Consider the following 21,649-nt stretch of genomic DNA (forward strand, 5'->3'; position numbering starts at 1 on the left):
TCCGTGGACCACCGTCGATCAGATCTGATTGTTGAAAAATTAGGCAGAGCTTCATTGATTCGCGAAGGAATCAAGAAACCGTAGCGTTTATCTCGGCAACAGCGAGATAATTGTTCTTTTTAAGATTACCGCAACAGGGTAATCTTAAGGGACGAACCGGGCTGCAGATCTGACGAACTCCTCTTCTTTATGACGAAGAATCCGTTGAAGTCTCCTCCTCCTCTCTGAAATTCGTGGCTCTTCACTCCTTAATTCGGCAGGGCTTCGCCAACGCTCGAGAATTCCAGATCCCTAAAAAAAGAGGCTCTAGGGGCTGTATTTATAGGCTTCAAGGAGATCCGGGCGGTTAAAACCGCATAACGGGCATTTTTAGGGGCTGGAGACACCTCTGGGTGTCTCGGCGGCTTGGGCGGAGACACCCTAGGGTGTCTCGGCCTTGGCCGAGACACCTTGGGGTGTCTCGTTTGTGCCGAGACACCTCGGGATGTCTCAACTCAGGCTGAGACGTTCCGTTTTGTACATTTGTCCGTTTCCACCGTAACTTCTTCATCCGAACTCGGATTTGAGCGATTCAAAGTGCGTTGGAAAGCCAACGAGGAGTTATATAAGCTCCACTGATTAGATCATCTGTGGAATAAATGAGACACGAATGGTATTTCGCCGTTTGTGAACGACACGAGGTTCCCGATCAGTTCGTGTCTTTGTTATTCTGAAGTTCCGTTACTTCACGTAGTTCGTCGATTCACTTCAAGCGTTCACCGACATCAATCAAGCTTCTGTGAATCGGATAGTGACGTTCATCGTCTTTTCTTAGCGCTGAGCTGTTCATGGAGACCTATAGGCAATTTTTGATGCCTACAGATACCCCCTCCAAAGCGTTCCAGACTCGTTTCTTTTATAGAAGAGGCTGGAATACTTTGGATGTGATTGGTCCAGCCTTCGATCAGTGTACAGGACATGTAGTTAGCTTCAATTCTTGACTCCTTCGATTTTTAATATATTCGATGCTTTGACGAATAGCTAAAGTTCTTTCGGCGTTGCGTTTATCCCCTGGCCGTCGTCGAAGTCTTAAATCTAAAACTAATGAGTTGGGTTTGGCTCGTGTCGTCGAGTTGACTTTTTGATCGCAACACGTTGACTGGCGTTGACCTAGGGTTACGCATTGACCTTAGGGTTTGAACGTCGTACATTGACTTTTTGACCGTAACGCGTTGACTGGCGTTGACCTAGGATTACGCGTTGACTGGTGTTGACCTAGGGTTTCGGATCACCCGACGTTGACTTTTGGTCGTAACGCGTTGACCGGCGTTGACCTAGGGTTACGCATTGATCGGCGTTAACCTAGGGTTTCGGATCGCTTGACGTTGACACAGTTTATACTCGTACGTTTGCTGGATCATACACAATTTAAGCTCTTAAGGTATTGGAGCACGGTGATCCCAAATGTCGGAGCTGCAGGACCAACCATGAAAGCTGATTCATATGCGTGTATGGATATTATCCTGAAGTTATTGGATGCTGAAGTCACGAGACCAACTAATGAAGCTGATGCGTCAATGACTCGCATTTATAGAATTTTTGGCAAATTCTCAGCCATCAACGGGTTTGATTAGCCTTTACCGACTACCGTTTGAGTCGGGCTAGCATGTAGATTGTTTTAAGTCCGTTCCGCATATAACGTTAAGCTAAAAGAGTTAACCATTTTAGTGCTACGATATTGAATACGTAGACTTCGCCTTTCTTCTATGAAAAGACTAAATATCGACGTGTATCAGACGTAGACTTAAGATTTTTGGCAAATCCTCAGCCATCAACGGATTTGATATGCCTTTACCGACTACCGTTTGAGTTGGGCTAGCAAGCGAATTGTTGAAATCCGTTCTGAATGTGACGTTGTGCTAAAGGAATGAACTCCCTTAGACTTAATGCTACGACTTCGAATACGTAGACTTCGCCATTGTTACGGGAATAGGCTACCCGGCAACGCGTGTTAGGCGCTGACTTACCCTTACTTAGGATTCAGGATAAAAGTCCCCAGACTCGAATTCTGGTGTCTTCTTCAATCGGTAAAAGACTAAACCGGAAACGCGTATTAGGCGTTGGCTTATCCCTGCTTAGGCTTCGGGATAAAATTCCATGTGCGTGTGAAGCACGGATTTTGGCGTTATTAATAACAACCTGCCACAATATTGAATATGTGTGCTTTTGCCCTTTTTACGGTTAAGGACTAACCGACAACGCGTGTTAGGCGCTGACTTATCCCTACTTAGGCTTCGGGATAAACTTCCCCGTGCTTGTGAAGCACGGATTTTGGCGTTATTAATAACAACCTGCCACAATATTAAATATGTGGGCTTTTGTCCTTTTTACGGTTAAGGACTAACCGACAACGCGTATTAGGCGTTGACTTATCCTTTCTTAGGATTCAGGATAAAATTCCCCAGACTGGAATTCTGGTGTCTTCTTCAATCGGTAAAAGACTAAACCGACAACGTGTGTTAGACGTAGGCTTATCTCTATTTAGGAGTCGAGATAAAGTTCCCCGTACATAGAATGTACGGATTTGAAGTGTAGAATTGTGTCTTTTCTCAGGGTAAAGACGAACCCAAAATGGAAGAGGAAGAATTTTATATTCTATCTCCCGGCACCGAAGAGGAAGAATTTTATATTCTATCTTCACTTGGAAAGAAAACTCGAAGTGAGATCTCCACCCCCAGAATCCGGAAAGATGAAACTAGGAGTGGGATCTCCACTCCGAGAATCGGAAAGATTCAAGTAACCCTAACTTTTATAGGATTGGTTGCTTGATCCAAGAAAAGAGTTCCTCATTTATTAAGGGGAAATTCCGATTTCGACCCTAACTTTTATAGGTTTGGCTGAAAAAGAAAAGATGGAAGTCTTTCGTTTATCGAAAGGGATAACTCAATCTTAGTCCTAACTATCTGCAGGTTTGACTAAGTGAAGTTGGAGACAATCCTAACTTTTATAAGTTTGATTGCTCAATTTGAAAGTGGACCTCTCGTTCATGGAAGGAATCGAGAGGAGAATCTGGTTGTGGCCCTAACTTTTATAGGTTTGACCAAGGAGGCAGTGGAAGTGGGAGGTTTGAGACGATCTTACCTTTTATAGGCTTGATCGTTCAATTTGAAAGTGGACCTCTCGTTCATGGAAGGAATCGAAAGGGGACTTTGGTTGTGGTCCTAACTATAGGAAGGTTTGACCAGGTAGACATTGAGAGTGGGAGTACAAATCACAGTGAGGGTTTAGTGTTTATCACTTTGTTCGTAATGATCGGGTTATCCCTAAGAAAATTACATATAGCATTCTTCTGGGAACTTCCCATTACATGAATCATCCACCCCCAGCTTCTTTCTTGGAACCGGGTTTGACTTTGTACTCCGTTACATGTCCGGGTTATCCTTAAGAATATTAGCGTAACATTCTCCAGGAACTTCCCATCAACGGTAGGAAACAGTTTAGACTCATATACCAATTGGAGTATCAGGGAGCAGTTTAACCTCTTACACCGGTCGGAGGATTAAGAAGCAGTTTATACTCTTATACTTGTCAGAGTGTTATCTGTGACTTAACTGAGCGATATAACGCCGGCTTCAACCAGGGTTTGGATGCTATTCTTGAGAGCGAAGCAAGCCTTGGTGGGATGAAGGATCCTTCTGTGGTATGCACAATACTTTGGATCCAAAATGTTATCAGCTTCCTCCTGATTTGTGATGGGTGGAAGCTTAATCTTGTTGTTTTCAAGGAGAGATTCGAAGATGGCTGGAACGTCCTCGTCCTTGAAGGAATACTCTTTTTGGAGTCTCGGGTCCGAAGTCTTTTGCTGCCTTCGGCATTGCTGTTGTGACGTTTGATTTGTACTAACAGCAGCTGCAGGTGCCTTGCCCTTACCACGGGAGGCAAAGTTTGAGTTCGGAGGATTGGCCGTCGGTTGGCTCCTCTCGGCCTTCTTCCTTCGGAGGAAGCGTTCGGCTTGTTCACCGCGCACCTTCAAGTCTTTCCAAGTGTTAGACGGTGCGACTCCCATAACTTCCAACACGTCCAGTGCAGGACTTGAAGTAGATTAGATGCTGAGTGGGCGAGCCCTTCCCGTCGAACGGCGTGAAGTTGATCAGGTTGAACTTCGCCGGATACGGGATCGAATCCCACTCTTTTGGGTAAGGACACAGAATGCCGGTCTTCTTTACCTCTCGAGCAGACATCAGGGCGTTAATTTTGCTCTCGAGATCCTTCATCTTTTCGTCCTCATCTATATCTTGTTTTGGACAATTTTCGAGAGGAATAATACGGCCACCCCCAGTGTTATTATCTTTGGCGGAATCACCCCCAGTGTTGTTATCTGTAGGGGGTGCATTTGAACCACACCCAGTATTTTAGGGAGGTGCGTCGGCCATGATGGTTTCGTCCACTTCTGGATCACTGTCAATTGCGACGTTCTGAGTGCGACGGCTGGATTCAACTCTGACTTGATTGGACAGAACCCGAATTTGTTGATCATGCTCTTCCTGTTAGACCCTAGAGGGGGGGGGGGGGGGGTTTGGGGTTTTTTCCGATTTTATGCCAATTAAAACTAATTAACAAATATATTCTTGCAAGATAGATATACAAAGAGTTATGTGCAAGAATATGCAATATACACAAGGTGATATATCCTAGCAAAGAGGTATACTATATGATATATGCAAGGATATGCAAACACAAGGGTAACATAAACAAATGATATAGTGGATGAAATAAACAATGAGAGAAAGGCTATAAAGATGAACAAATATAAGTGTGCTAAGCCAAACTCAAACAAGTAATATGATCACGGAGTTCGGACCTTCCGTCCTACGTCTCCGCTCCCCACTCCCGGGAAAAAATCCACTATCACAATCCGGTTTGGAAGCCGGAACTTCTACACACTCGGTTTACAAGCTTACCGAAAACTCTCACACAACAAACACTATACAATCACACTCTACACCCTCACAAGTGTTGGACCTACCCGTGTCTCCCTCAAGTACTCGATTACAACATCTCCCTAGGTTCGTCAACCAACACCACTCCTCTTGGGACGATCCCCGACTCTCACCACACACTTCTCTCGGTGTACAAGTGTATTACAAAGTGTATCCTCATAATTAGGCTTAATATAATAAATGTTTGCCTTTTTGAATTCCAAAGTGTATTCCAAAGTGTATTACAAAGTGTATCCTCATAATTAGGCTTGGAAATGTATATTAACCAAGGAAACTGTTCATGCTGCGGTTCTCCCCTGTTCTCTCGAGGCATTCAAATTCCAAAGTGTTCGCCTTTTTGAATCAAAATGCATAAAGAATTTGAGAAGAGACACAAAATGATAGGAAGTCAAATATAACTGACAACAAATTGCTTTTGTGTTGGCCCTCAATAGAAGATCAGAAAATTATACAGTGAATAGGGTTAATTGACAACAAATTGCTTTTGTGTTGGCCCTCAATAGAAGATCAGAAAATTATACAGTGAATAGGGTTAATTGCGAACAGACCCTCCGTACTGTTATACAATTGCAAAAACCACCCATGTGGTTCTTTTTTATTAGGGAAAATTGCTTGGGGGAACCAAATTAAATTGGCTCATTCATCCCCACCCTCAGTCCAAGAACCATAACCCAAACACCCTTAAACCGAAAAAGGAGTGCAAGTAACCCCCAAATACTGTGTAAACCCACTGCCCAATAAATCCATTCCCAAATTACCCTTCCCCATTTAATACTCCCACGATCCCATTTCTCCTTGAGCTGACCCCAAGATCTCCCCCTCCCCCCAACACGACAAGCCCTCATCCTCCGTCTCCGGCGAGGTCCGCATCATCTGCGTAGACGGCCCCGGTGACGACGACGTCATCCTCGCCGACGCCGCTCTCTGTCGCACACCCTCCGAGACATCTCCGGCGATAAAAAAGCCTCGATCATCGACTTCTTCGACGTCGTCGTAGGATCCGACGTCGGCGGAGTCCTCGACTCCATGCTATTCACCGGAGGCCCCGACGGACGCCCTCTCTTCTCCGCCGCCGACGCCGGAGACCTCCTCTCCAAGAAACTTTAACTTTGTTTGATTTACATAGCGAAACCCTAAATTGGGCGAAAATTCTTCTATTACTCTCTCCAAATATGTGGATTTTTCTGGATTAATTCCGCTTAAATTCATGCTTTATGATTGATACATTATCAATTTAGCAAAACCTCAGCTCGCTTACGCGTAAAATTCCAATTTGAGATAAAGTCGGGAGAATTTAATTTTAATTTTAAGTTGATTATTCTTCCCGCTTTGATATTTTGGATGCTTTTGTGGATTTTTTTCCATTCTGCTTCAAATTTCAATGCTGGTTACGTAATGTTAACGACTCTATTGCTTGTCCTCATCTTGTAAATCTCTTGATTTGGTTGATTATATCTGTTTATTTCTATTTGGTAATTATCAATTTGGTACAGTTTGGTATTTTTTTATTTCTCCGGCGATTTATTTGCTGTTAAAAGTCCACCAAATGTGCAATTTAGGCATTTTCCCTTGCCGCTGGCTGGCGATAGAATTGGCGTGTAAAATGCACATGATGTCACTTTATTTAAATTGAGTGATATTAGAACGTCGATGTGCCTGTGTTTAAGTGAAGTCATTTGGATTTTACCCGCCAAAATTTATTACCGGCTGTGAGAAAAAAAATTTAGTTATGAGCAATGTTTTAAGTAAGGTTCCTCTTTTTTGTTGTGTTTGTTGGTTGAATGATCTGTCTTGAATATGTGATGTTTGGGAAAATGCCTATGAGATAGAGTGATGTGTTTTTTAGTTGGGAACAATTTTTATGAATGCAAGGTGTTTGAGAAAATGTGTACGATATGGAACACCAATATGCATGTAATAGAGAAATGGTATGCTGGCAATGGAAGTAGTTGCTAAATGTTAGTGATTTCTGTTGTGGTTTTTGAAGAATGGTTTAGTGTTTGTAATTTCCTGATGTATTTTTGTTTGATGGGTTGAAATCCTTTGTAAGGATGATTTTGATCCAATTAGAGTTTAATTTAGGAGTGTTGTTATGTTTCTTAGTTATTCAATGTTAAATAGGAAAATGAGGGAACATATATGTATCACAATTAACCGTAAATATGACAAATAAGCATATCATGTGATATTTCAATGTTATATGTAACAATTCAATCTTACATGTGACAGTTCTACCTTATATGTGATATTCAGATCTGATTTGTGATATTTGGGTGTTGTATGTGATATTTGGGTGTTGTATGTGATATTTGAGTGTTGCTTGTGACATTTGTGTGTTGTATGTGATATTTGAGTGTTGATTGTGACATTTGTTGTTTATACGTAATATTTGGTTGTTTATACGTAATATTTGGGTGTTGTATGTGATATTTGGGTGTTGTATGTGATATTTGTTATTTATACATGATATTTGAGTGTTGTATGTGATATTTGGGTGTTGTATGTGATATTTGTGTGTTGCTTGTGATATTTATTGTTTATGGGTGATATTTGAGTGTTGTATGTGATATTTGGCTGTAATTTATGATATTTGGGTGTTGCTTGTGACATTTGCTGTTTATACGTGATATTTGGATGTTAGTTTGAGTTGAAGGTGAAGAGGAGTGTCAGAGTATTTGAGTTTGAGTTGAAGGGGAAGAGGAGTGTCAGAGTATTTGAAGGACGAGTTATTTATTCCTAGGTCTTGGTGGGAAAAGAAGAATAAGGGGATGATGATGAAGGAGGATGTGGAATGAATCTATTAGATCTAAATATCACATACAACAAATTATAGCCATGTGTCACGTATAAAAAAATTACAGCCATGTGACAAATAAGCACATTCACTATCAACAAATTATAGCCAAATATCACATTCAAATAAGTCCCATATAGTATTGACCGAAGTGCGAATACACCCTCTTAGTGATCTTCTTTTACTCTGTTTTCGGAGAAAATTGTTTGATTCATTGCGGTGTTCATTACAAACTTCAGACGTTTACAACGAAAACAAAAATTAGTCTTTTTATAAGACCTTTACATAATGAAAAAAAAAATACAATTCTCTTCAAACAGCGCAGAGATCGTTTATCGGTCTTCTGCTTGCGTGGGATCTTGGCCTGTGACGGGGACGTTGATATCCGTGGACCATCGTCGATCAGATCTGATTGTTGAAAAATTGGCCAGAGCTTCATTGATTCGCGAAGGAATCAAGAAACCGTAGCGCTTATCTCGGTAACAGCGAGATAATTGCTCTTCTTAAGATTACCGCAACGGGGTAATCTTAAGGGACGAACCGGGCTGCTGATCTGACGAACTCCTCTTCTTTATGACGAAGAATCCGTTGAAGTCTCCTCCTCCTCTCTGAAATTCGTGGCTCTTCACTCCTTAATTTGGCAGGGATTCACCAACGCTCGAGAATTCCAGATCCCTAAAAAAAGAGGCTCTAGGGGCTGTATTTATAGGCTTCAAGGAGATCCGGGCGGTTAAAACCGCATAACAGGCATTTTTAGGGGCTGGAGACACTTCTGGGTGTCTCGGCTTGGGCTGAGACACCCTAGGGTGTCTCGGCCTTGGCCGAGACACCTTGGGGTGTCTCGTTTGTGCCGAGACACCTCGGGGTGTCTCAAATCAGGCTGAGACGTTCCGTTTTGTACATTTGTCCATTTCCACCGTAACTTCTTCATCCGAACTCGGATTTGAGCGATTCAAAGTGCGTTGGAAAGCTGACGAGGAGTTCTATAAGCTCCACTGATTAGATCATCTATGGAATAAATGAGACACGAAGGGTATTTCACCGTTTGTGAACGACACGAGGTTCCCGATCAGTTCGTGTCTTTGTTATTCTGAAATTCCATTACTTCACGTAGTTCGTCGATTCACTTCAAGCGTTCACCGACATCAATCAAGCTTCTGTGAATCGGATAGTGACGTTCATCGTCTTTTCTTAGCGCTGAGCTGTTCGTGGAGACCTATAGGCAATTTTTGATGCCTACAGATACCCCCTCCAAAGCGTTCCAGACTCGTTTCTTTTATAGAAGAGGCTGGAATACTTTGGGTGTGATTGGTCCAGCCCTCAGTCGGCGTAAAGGACCTGTAGCTAGCTTCAACTCTTGGCTCCTTCGATTTTCGGTCTATTCGATGCTTTGACGAATAACCCCTGGCCGTCGTCGAAGTCTCAAATCTAAAACTGATGAGTTGAGTTTGGCTCGTGTCGTCGAGTTGACTTTTTGATCGCAACGCGTTGACTGGCGTTGACCTAGGGTTACGCGTTGACCTTAGGGTTTTGAACGTCGTACGTTGACTTTTTGACCACAACGCGTTGAACTTAGGGTTTTGAACGTCGTACGTTGACCTAGGATTACGCGTTGACCGGCGTTGACCTAGGATTACGCGTTGACCGGTGTTGACCTAAGGTTTCGGATCACCCGACGTTGACTTTTGGTCGCAACGCGTTGACCGGCGTTGACCTAGGGTTTCGGATCGCTTGACGTTGACACAGTTTATACTCGTACGTTTGCTGGAGCATACACAGTTTAAGCTCTTAAGGTATTGGAGCACGGTGATCCCAAATGTCGGAGCTGCAGGACCAACCATGAAAGCTGATTCATCTGCGTGTATGGATCTTATCCTGAAGTTATTGGATGCTGAAGTCACGAGACCAACTAATAAAGCTGATGCGTTAATGACTCGCATTTATAGAATTTTTGGCAAATTCTCAGCCATCAACGGGTTTGATTAGCCTTTACCGACTACCGTTTGAGTCGGGCTAGCATACAGATTGTTTTAAGTCCATTCCGCATGTAACGTTAAGCTAAAAGAGTTAACCCTTTTAGTGCTACAATATTGAATACGAAGACTTCGCCTTTCTTCTATGAAAAGACTAAATAGCGACGTGTATCAGACGTAGACTTAAGATTTTTGGCAAATCCTCAGCCACCAACGGATTTGATATGCCTTTACCGACGACCGTTTGAGTTGGACTAGCAAGCGAATTGTTGAAATCCGTTCCGAATGTGACGTTGTGCTAAAGGAATGAACTCCCTTAGACTTAATGCTATGACTTCGAATACGTAGACTTCACCATTGTTACGGGAATAGGCTACCCGGCAACGCGTGTTAGGCGCTGACTTACCCTTACTTAGGATTCAGGATAAAAGTCCCCAGACTCGAATTCTGGTGTCTTCTTCAATCGGTAAAAGACTAAACCGGCAACGCGTATTAGGCGTTGGCTTATCCCTACTTAGGATTCGGGATAAAATTCCATGTGCGTGTGAAGCACGGATTTTGGCGTTATTAATAACAACCTGCTACAATATTGAATATGTGGGCTTTTGCCCTTTTTACGGTTAAGGACTAACCGGCAACGCGTGTTAGGCGCTGACTTATCCCTACTTAGGCTTCGGGATAAACTTCCCCGTGCGTGTGAAGCACGGATTTTGGCGTTATTAATAACAACCTGCCATAATATTAAATATGTGAGCTTTTGTCCTTTTTACGGTTAAGGACTATCCGGCAACGCGTATTAGGCATTGACTTATCCTTTCTTAGTATTCGGGATAAAATTCCCCAGACTGGAATTCTGGTGTCTTCTTCAATCGGTGAAAGACTAAACCGACAACGTGTGTTAGACGTAGGCTTATCTCTATTTAGGAGTCGAGATAAAGTTCCCCGTACATAGAATGTACGGATTTGAAGTTGAGAATTGTGTCTTTTCTCAGGGCAAAGACGAACCCGAAATGGGAGAGGAAGAATTTTATATTCTATCTCTCAACACTGAAGAGGAAGAATTTTATATTCTATCTCCAGTTGGAAAGGAAACTCAAGGTGGGATCTCCACCCCCAGAATCCGAAATGATGAAACTAAGAGTGGGATCTCCACTCCGAGAATCGGAAAGATTTAAGTAACCCTAACTTTTATAGGATTGGTTGCTTGATCCAAGAAAAGAGTTCCTCATTTATTGAGGGGAAATTCCGATTTCGACCCTAACTTTTATAGGTTTGGCTAAAAAAGGAAAAGATAGAAGTCTTTTGTTTATCAAAAGGGATAACTCAATCTTAGTCCTAACTATCTGCAGGTTTGACTAAGTGAAGTTGGAGACAATCCTAACTTTTATAGGTTTGATTGCTCAATTTTTGAAAGTGGACCTCTCGTTCATGGAAGGAATCGAGAGGGGAATCTGGCTTTGGCCCTAACTTTTATAGGTTTGACCTGAAAGCAAAGGGAGTAGAATACAAGTAGCAGTAGAAATACTGGTTTGTACTAGCCACTCGATGGAGGATTTTGATGTTAAGTGATCAGGACTTAACACATCAAGTTTTGAAAATTGCCAAGAATTGGCGTATAGAAATTTTGGTGGACCCGTCGTTAATTGATTCGATCAGTGGGGGATTCTGTGAGGAAAGATTGATCTGTCAAAACTGGTCGAATCTCATCTCAGCAAAAGAATTCATGAGAATTGGTGAATTCGATATCAATTCCCATCAACGGTAGGAAACAGTTTAGACTCATATACCTATTGGAGTATCAGGGAGCAGTTTATACTCGTATACTCTTCGGAGTATTGCCGTTCTTATTTGGCTTATCCTAGCGTTATGACGCCGGCTTCAACCAAGGTTTGGATGCTATTCTTTAAAGTAAAGCAAGCCTTGGTGGGATGAAGGATCCTCCTGTGGTACGCACAGTACTTCGGATCTGTAGTATTGTCAGCTTCCTCCTGATTTGTGATGGGTGGCAGCTTGATCTTGTTATTTTTAAGAAGGGTCTCGAAGATGGTTGGAACGTCTTCGTCCTTGAATGAGTACTCTTTTTGGAGCCTCGGATCCGAAGTCTTCTGCTGTCTTTGGGGTTGCTGTTACGACGTCTGATTAACGTCAACAACTATTGTAGGTGCCTTCCCTTCATCATGGGAAACGAGACTCGGATTCAGAGGGTTAGCCATCAGTTGCCTTCCTTCGACCTTCCTCCTTCTGAGGAAGCGTTCGGCCTGTTCTCCGCGCACCTTCAACTCTCTCCAGGTATTGAGTGGCTCTACTCCCATAACGTCCAAGATGTTAATGGACAAGTTGTTATGACAGGTTTGCAAGACGAATTCCTCCGTGACGGGATCCTTGCAGTTCATTGCCTGATTGCGAAAGCGTTTGATGAAGGTATCCACCGACTCTCCGTCTTTTTGTTTCTCATCGAAGAGTGTCCTGATCGACACTTTGGCGTCATCATCAAAGAAATGAGCGAGGAACATGCTCTCCAGGTCCTCCCAGCTGTTAATGCTTCCGGGCTTAAGACGGCGGTACCAATCGAAGGCAGGCCTGCGAAGGGTGCTAACGAATGACCGCACCATCAAGGGCTCGTTGCCAGAAATTGTGTCCAAGTGGGACTTAAAGTAGATTAGATGTTGAGTGGGCGAGCCCTTCCCGTCGAACGGCGTGAAGTTGATCAGGTTGAACTTCGCCGGATACGGGATCGAATCCCACTCTTTTGGGTAAGGACACAGAATGCCGGTCTTCTTTACCTCTCGAGCAGACATCAGGGCGTTAATTTTGCTCTCGAGATCCTTCATCTTTTCGTCCTCATCTATATCTTGTTTTGGACAATTTTCGAGAAGAATAATACGGCCACCCCCAGTGTTATTATCTTTGGCGGAATCACCCCCAGCGTTGTTATCTGTAGGGGGTGCATTTGAACTACACCCAATATTTTTGGGAGGTGCGTCGGCCATGATGATTTCATCCACTTCTGGATCACTGTCAATTGCGACGTTCTGGGTGCGACGGCTGGATTCAACTCTGACTTGATTGGACAGAACCCGAATTTGTTGATCATGCTCTTCCTGTTAGACCCTAGAGGGGGGTGATTAGGGTCTTATGCTAATCTAATCCGATTTTATGCCAATTAAACTGTTAGACCCTAGAGGGGGGTGATTAGGGTCTTATGCTAATCTAATCCGATTTTATGCCAATTAAAACCAATTAACAAATATATTCTTACAAGATAGATATACAAAGAGTTATGTGCAAGAATATACAATATACACAAGGTGATATATCCTAGCAAAGAAGGATATGCAAACACATGGTAACATAAACAAATGATATAGTGGATAAAATAAACAACGAGAGAAGGCTATAAAGATGAACAAATATAAGTGTGCTAAGCCAAACTCAAACAAGCAATATGATCACGGAGTTCGGACCTTCCGTCCTACGTCTCCGCTCCCCACTCCCGGGGAGAAATCCACTATCACAATCCGGTTTGAAAGCCGTAACTTCTACACACTCGGTTTACAAGCTTACCGAAAACTCTCACACAACAAACACTATACAATCACACTCTACACCCTCACAAGTGTTGGACCTAGCCGTGTCTCCCTCAAGTGCTCGATTACAACATCTCCCTAGGGTCGTCAACCGACGCCACTCCTATTGGGACGATCCCCGACTCTCACCACACACTTCTCTCGGTGTACAAGTGTATTACAAAGTGTATCCTCATAATTAGGCTTAATATAATAAATGTTTGTTCTCTACTATGGATGAGAACACAATAAAAGCTCACACTCAATTATTACAACTCTCACCAACCTAAATATACTATGTATGAAAATACCATAAGCTCAATGTGGGTGTGTGTAACAATGAGATAATATAATCAAATCTAAACTCAATATAAAAACTAGCTTTAAAGAAAGATAATCAAATAACTAAGCAAATGTAAAGCTAGATAAGAGTTTAGAAAACTTCTCAATAGATCAAGAGGTGGAGGGAGAATAGTTGGAAGCTCAAACTTCAATAGATGATCTCCTCAAGCTCTTGTGGAATTTTCTTCACAAACAAACTCTTGAAACAAACTTAAAAACCCTTCAACAAACTTGTAAAACTCTTTTTAAAACTCTCTTAAAACATCCATAAAAAACAATAAAAGTTGAGGGATTTTTATAGCCTCTTAAACCAGCCACAAACTCCCAAAAACCGAAAATATCAAAAACTAGCCGTTACTAGCCGTTATAGGCTGAAAAGACCAAAATACCCCTAAATTCTGCATTGTGGAAATTTACGTATCTGGTTTTGTAAAATCAATTAAAAATAGTAAATCAATTCCAAAAATTATGAAACTTTGAGGGAAGGTTATAAACATGTAGAAGAATATGTTAGAGAAAGAATTTCGGAAAAATCATTTCTCATTTGAGAGAAATAAATGTTTGAACACAGATATATAGTTTCTAAAAATCTGCTAACATACACGATTTTGTAAAATCAATTGGGCACAGTAAATCAACTCCAAAAATGGTAAAATTTTGAGGAAAGTTTATAAACATATAGATAAACTTTTTAAAGAAAGAATTTCTTAAATATCACTTCCCATTTGTGAAAACGCATCTGTTTTGTAAAAACATGCACGAACGAAAAACATGATTTTGTAAATTCAATTAAACGTAACAAATCAATTTCAAACTTGATGAAACTTTGCGAAATGTTTATAAACATGAAAACAAACATGTTAGAAAAAGAATTTCTCAAATTGAATTTTTATTTGTGAAAACTCATGTATTTTGCAAGTATGTCCAAAACATGAAAACCCAAAACCATGCATCCAAATACGTGTGTGTATATGATATTAAGCTTAAGGTACTAACACACATAATATAAAACCTAAACTAGATTACCCAAGCTATGATCTTGATCTTCAATAAGCTCAACTTGGTACACTGTGCGGATGAAGCTGAACTTGGATCTTGAACTTGAATTGCAAGGCTTCACCGATATTCCACCAACCTCCTTTGAATATGATCGTTGAAGTTCTTATTCCATCCATCCTCCAACACGTTATTTGCCTAGAATAAATACAAAAATACAAACACTAGATAAATAATATTAGATGTAAATTGTTTGCTAAATTACCATCAAAACAAGAAGGCCAACAATCTCTCCCTTTTTGATGATGACAAACAATTTACAAAAAGGAATATATGCATGAAGGAAATGAACATATACAAGATAATACACATGCATATAAACAAGGAATTGTATACTTATAATATTTCTTCCCCTTTGACAACATCAAAAAGGGGACAAATGAATTAAGAGAGCGAAAGCTCCCCCTACAAATAAGCATGAGTGAGTATAAAACAAGTATAGGGATTGCTCCCCCTATCAAAAAACCATATAGAATATATACAATGAATGCTAAGGCATACATATGTGAGCAAGCATAGATGGAAAGTATGCTAAACACTCCTCACATACAAAAAGACAATGAAGACACATATAAATATGTCATTATGAAGATAATGTTTCATTACACTAATATAAAAACCATGTATAAAATAGATTTATGAAATCAAAAGAAAAAGAGCATGAGAATCATGCAAAATGTTTTCAAATGAAAACAAATCAATCAAATAAAATCATAAATCACAAGTAAATCATACAAAAAAATGTAACCAAATCATCATTGATTTTCAAAAATCAAGAGAGGCAATTATATCTAGCTATTGAGCTAGTATCAACCTATATAAATATTTTTAGCACCCGGTAAACAAGATTTAGGAATAAACACCCAATAAACTCCGGAGGGTTATATAAACATAGTCCTCTCATCAAAACAAAAATAATAATCATGAAAACAAAAGATTTGATACAAGAAAAATTGTTTTCATAACCAAAAGATTTTAAAGCATAATTTTCAAAACCAAGAAAAAGAAAGATAAAAACATTAAAATTCTTGGTTTAAAAATCAAATTTGTTTTGGTACCCAAGTATTCTTCGTACCAAAAGATTTATGGACATGACTCCTATCATTCAAGCTCAAAGCCCTAGGGTTATGAACCCTCTTGGACACATATGGTGCACTAACCCGGTCAAAATAATATTCATTCAAATGACCCTTCTGATTGCAATTTGTGCAATGAAAGAGATCCATTTGTTTTTGTGGACCATTAGCTCGTGCACGGGAAACATTTGCAACCATAGATGATCTTTTAAGATTATTTTGCAAATGTGAAATATTATCAAAACAAAACTTTCCTAAGTGGCCATATCTACCACAAACATCACATTTAAACTTTTGTGGCTTAATAAAATCATTTGGCAAAGGAGATTTCTTTTTCAAATCATAGCAAAATTTTGCCAAATGGCCAAAACATCCACAAAGATCACATCTATACACATGAGCATGCTTATGATGAACAATGGGTACATGTGTGTGTACATGTGATAAAGAAGCTACATGAGATGCACAAGGAGCATTGACAGTTTTATGTTTGTGTGCATCATAGCAAAATTTAGCTAGATGACCTTTACGGCCGCAAATAGAGCACTTGTAAACTTTGCTATATATGTGTGCATGATGAGTGGATGATTTCTTAGACTTGGCACACATATCCATAAGCCTCTTATGATTATCAAAGCATATTTTCAAAGTTGAATCTAAAGATGAAATACTATTTTTCATAAGATTCAAATCTTCATTTTTAGGCACATATGCATTTTTAGAAGTAGAACATAAATAGTCATTTATAAAGGAAGCAGTATCATTTTGTATGTTCTCTACTTCTAACAAGATATTATTTCTTTCATGAGTTAAACTAGCAACATTAGAAGCAATTTGTTATAGGCATGCAATAATTTTTTACTAGCACAAGCAAGTTCATCATTAGGTAAATCATTTATGGTTTCGAACTCGCAAACCTCACTAGGGCTATCGCCTAGTGCACGTGTGCATGAAGCTCCATATGAACTTGAAGCGGGATCCTCCAAAGCTTGTCGGATCGCCTCCAATTCTCCTTGATGCGCTTCTATGAATTTTCATAATGTATAAGCGCTATCAAAAGAATCAAGCTTGTTAGACATAAATGAATCAAATGCATTTAATAAAAATTCTAACATAAGCTTGTTCATAATAAACATCTTTTTATTATGTTTGCTCCACTTGGATTTCTCCAACGTGGGCACAATATAAGCACAATCAATGATTTCCCATAAATCGATATTTTTAGATTGAACAAATATTTTGAATCTAAAACACCATTGAGCATAAGGGAAAGCATTGAATTTAGGAGCAATACTAGAATCATAGCCTAAACAAGATGCATCATTCATATTCATAATTTATAAAAATATATGCAAGCAAGATACAAATACAATCAAAACAAGATTAGCACAAAAAGATAACTTGGATCTTTAACTCAAGGTGATTAGACCTTAAATCAAAGAGCACCAAGCTCTGATACCAATTGTTAGACCCTAGAGGGGGGGTGTGTGATTAGGGTCTTATGCTAATCTAATCCGATTTTATGTCAATTAAAACTAATTAACAAATATATTCTTACAAGATAGATATACAAAGAGTTATGTGCAAGAATATACAATATACGCAAAGTGATATATCCTAGCAAAGAGGTATACTATATGATATATGCAAGGATATGCAAACACAAGGGTAACATAAACAAATGATATAGTGGATGAAATAAACAATGAGAGAAAGGCTATAAAGATGAACAAATATAAGTGTGCTAAGCCAAACTCAAACAAGCAATATGATCACGGAGTTCGGACCTTCCGTCCGCCCCTCCTCTTGGGACGATCCCCGACTCTCGCCGCACACTTCTCTCCGTGTATAAGTGTATTACAAAGTGTATCCTCACAATTAGGCTTAATATAATAAATGTTTGTTCTCTACTATGGATGAGAACACAATGAAAGCTCACACTCAATTGTTATAACTCTCACCAACCCAAATATACTATGTATGAAAATACCATAAGCTCAATGTGGGTGTGTGTAACAATGAGATAATATAATCAAATCTAAACTCAATATAAAAACTAGCTTTAAAGAAAGATAATCAAATAACTAAGCAAATGTAAAGCTAGATAAGAGTTTAGAAAACTTCTCAATAGATCAAGAGGTGGAGGGAGAATAGTTGGAAGCTCAAACTTCAATAGATGATCTCCTCAAGCTCTTGTGGAATTTTTTTCACAAACAAACTCTTGAAACAAACTTAAAAACCCTTCAACAAACTTGTAAAACTCTTTTTAAAACTCTCTTAAAACATCCATAAGAAACAATGAAAGTTGAGGGCTTTTTATAGCCTCTTAAACCAGCCACAAACTCCCAAAAAAAGAAAATATCAAAAACTAGCCGTTATAGGCTGAAAAGACCAAAATACCCCTAAATTCTGCATTGTGGAAATTTACGTATCGGGTTTTGTAAAATCAATTAAAAATAGTAAATCAACTCCAAAAATTATGAAACTTTGAGGGAAGGTTCTACACATGTAGAAGAATATGTTATAAAAGAATTTCTGAAAAATCATTTCTCATTTGAGATAAATAAATGTTTGAACACAGATATACAGTTTCTAAAAATCTGCTAACATACACGATTTTGTAAAATCAATTGGGCACAGTAAATCAACTACAAAAATGGTAAAATTTTGAGAAAAGTTTATAAACATATAAATAAACATTTTAAAGAAAGAATTTCTTAAATATCACTTCCCATTTGTGAAAACGCATCTGTTTTGTAAAAACATGCACGAACGAAAAACATGATTTTGTAAATTCAATTAAACGTAACAAATCAATTTCAAACTTGATGAAACTTTGGAAAATGTTTGCAAATGTGATTTTGAACATGTTACAAAAAAGAAATTTCCAATTTGCATTTCCTAATTATGGAATCTCATTATTTTGCTATATATATAACTATATATATACATAGAAACCAAATACGTGTGTGTATATGATATTGAGCTTAAGGTACTTAACACACATAATATAAAACCTAAACTAGATTACCCAAGCTACGATCTTGATCTTCAATAAGCTCAACTTGGTACACTGTGCGGATGAAGCTGAACTTGGATCTTGAACTTGAATTGCAAGGCTTCACCGATATTCCACCAACCTCCTTTGAATATGATCGTTGAAGCTCTTATTCCATCCATCCTCCAACACGTTGTTTGCCTAGAATAAATACAAAAACACAAACACTAGACAAACAACATTAGATATAAATTGTTTGCTAAATCACCATCAAAACAAGAAGGCCAACACTTCCCTCATTCGCATCATGGTCATTTCCATTTCGAACTTGAAGTTCTCTTTTTGTTTGGCCAAGGCATCCTCAACCATTTTAGTCACCTCTTCTGTGCTAATCATCAACACTTCGTGGGATTGACCTAGGCTGGATACCGTTTTGTCAGAAGCGACTGCAGAGTTAGCATCTGATACTTCATCATCCGAGGATAATCCTTGATTTATCCTCTGATAGTCCCTTTGTCTAACGGTTCCCGACCGTAACCGAGTTATACGTTGGGATATGTCCGGAAGATGATGAGGATTGAAGTTTCGCGTTGACTTCCCCTTATCAACCATATTAACTGCGACTTCTGGAAGTTCGTCATCTTGCGCAGTTGGACTTTTTCTACAGAAACGCATTGGCTTGGTCCTGGGCATTCTGGGGGAGATCCTTTCAAATACCGAGACCCTCTGTGGAGTGGTCTTGGGGCAGCTACATGCTGATAATACTGCCCTGATAATTTTAGTACACGGACAATGAGAGTCCATTTCTCGGGTACATTTCTTTCGAGATTTGTTCGTACCCCCAGCCTGATAGTACAACTCATCGGTATGATTGCCGGAGCAACGTATCGTATGCTGACACGACTCCTCAGGTATAACATCGTCGTCTGACGAACATGTTTCCTTCTGAGGATTCATCGTCTTGTCAGTGCTCTCAAGAGTCGCACATTTTGAGTCACGCTTTCGTGAGCGAGAGACCTCAACGGACTCTTGGATAATAACTCGCAGTCCGAGGTGGTCAGTTATAGGAGCTTTCCCATTATATGAAGGCTTTGATTTGTTGGAAGGGCGAGTGTGACCCCTAACTCGATGAGTTGCTCGGGGTTCATTCATCATGCCCAAGCGTTCTTTGACTGGAGCTTTGCCTTGATCCTCGTGCAAAAGACCCAAGCATTCCGCTATCACTTTCCTGCCTCTGGATATGTCCACATTGTCGCGGAGCTTCACCGGAGGTGTGGGATTAAAAGAAGCGAGATCTGAACTTGACGAAAGCTGGGAACCAGCTTTGGATCTGGAATCGACCGAGAGACACGACTGATGTCTTTTATCGGGTAGGGGCGCTGACTTAGCCTTCGGCACCCAAACCTGCTTAGATCTTGGTGATTTCTTGATCACCTCTTCCCGTTGCAATTCTCGTGCCTCTCGCACAAGGATCTGGGTGTGCGCAATAAGTGCACGATGCTTTTGGACGCGCTCCTCGAGGGTAGAAAGGGTTCGTTTGACCTGAACCTATTTGTTAAATAGAGGTTGGGAGGAGGGTCCCGATGCTCATTGTGGCGATAGCTTAGTCACTTGACGCTTTCTGAACTCCCAATCCGCTTGGTAACGGAGTCCGTCCACCTGATCCAAAGCCTTGGCAAATTGGCGCGCGAGGCGTTAGCGTTTCTTTTGACGTGCTCTCTTTGATAAAGTTGGCACGCCTTCAGCAGTCGGCTCCTTGATCACGAAGGAGTTCAGATCTGCAGATCTGGTCTCATTGGATGCCGGCGGATCATTGCAAGGTGCAACTGTAGCAGTGACGATGTGGAGATCGACTTCTTGGGTCTTCAGATCTGGAGACCGGCGGATCTTCTGGGAGGAGGAGATCTTCCTGCGCGTATGAGGAGGAGCAGATCTGGAGGAGGAGGAGGAGATGTATTCTTCAAATTTCTGCTGGTCGAATTCGTACTCGACCTTTTCAGCCATCGGGATCTTGATCGTCGGCTGCAACACGATAGCTTCGGCAGCGAAGCTGTTAGCTCCTACTGTGGTCGCCAGCTTGTTTTCGGAGAAAATTGTTTGATTCATTACGGTGTTCATTACAAACTTCAGACATTTACAACGAAAACAAAAATTAGTCTTTTTATAAGACCTTTACATAATGAAATAAAAAAAAATACAATTCTCTTCAAACAGCGCAGAGATCGTTTATCGGTCTTCTGCTTGCGTGGGATCTTGGCCTGTGACGGGGACGTTAATATCCGTGGACCACGGTCGATCAGATCTGATTGCTGAAAAATTAGGCAGAGCTTCGTTGATTCGCGAAGGAATCAAGAAACCGTAACACTTATCTCGGCAACAGCAAGATAATTGCTCTTCTTATGATTACCGCAATGGGGTAATCTTAAGGGACGAACCGGGCTGCAGATCTGACAAACTCCTCTTCTTTATGACGAAGAATCCATTGAAGTCTCCTCCTCCTCTCTGAAATTCGTGGCTCTTCACTCCTTAATTCGGCAGGGCTTCGCCAACGCTCGAGAATTCCAGATCTGAAAAAAAGAGGCTCCAGGGGCTGTATTTATAGGCAGATCCGGGCGGTTAAAACCGCATAACGGGTATTTTTAGGGGCTGGAGACACCTCTGGGTGTCTCGGCCCTGGTCGAGACACCCTAGGGTGTCTCAGCCTTGGCCGAGACACCTTGGGGTGTCTCGTTTGTGCCGAGACACCTCGGGGTGTCTCAACTCAGGCTGAGACGTTCCGTTTTGTATATTTGTCCGTTTCCGCCGTAACTTCTTCATCCGAACTCGGATTTGAGCGATTCAAAGTGAGTTGAAAAGCCAATGAGG

The sequence above is a fragment of the Asparagus officinalis genome, chromosome 2, assembly GCF_001876935.1.
Source record: "Asparagus officinalis chromosome 2, Aspof.V1, whole genome shotgun sequence".
Classification (NCBI taxonomy): Eukaryota; Viridiplantae; Streptophyta; class Magnoliopsida; order Asparagales; family Asparagaceae; genus Asparagus; species Asparagus officinalis.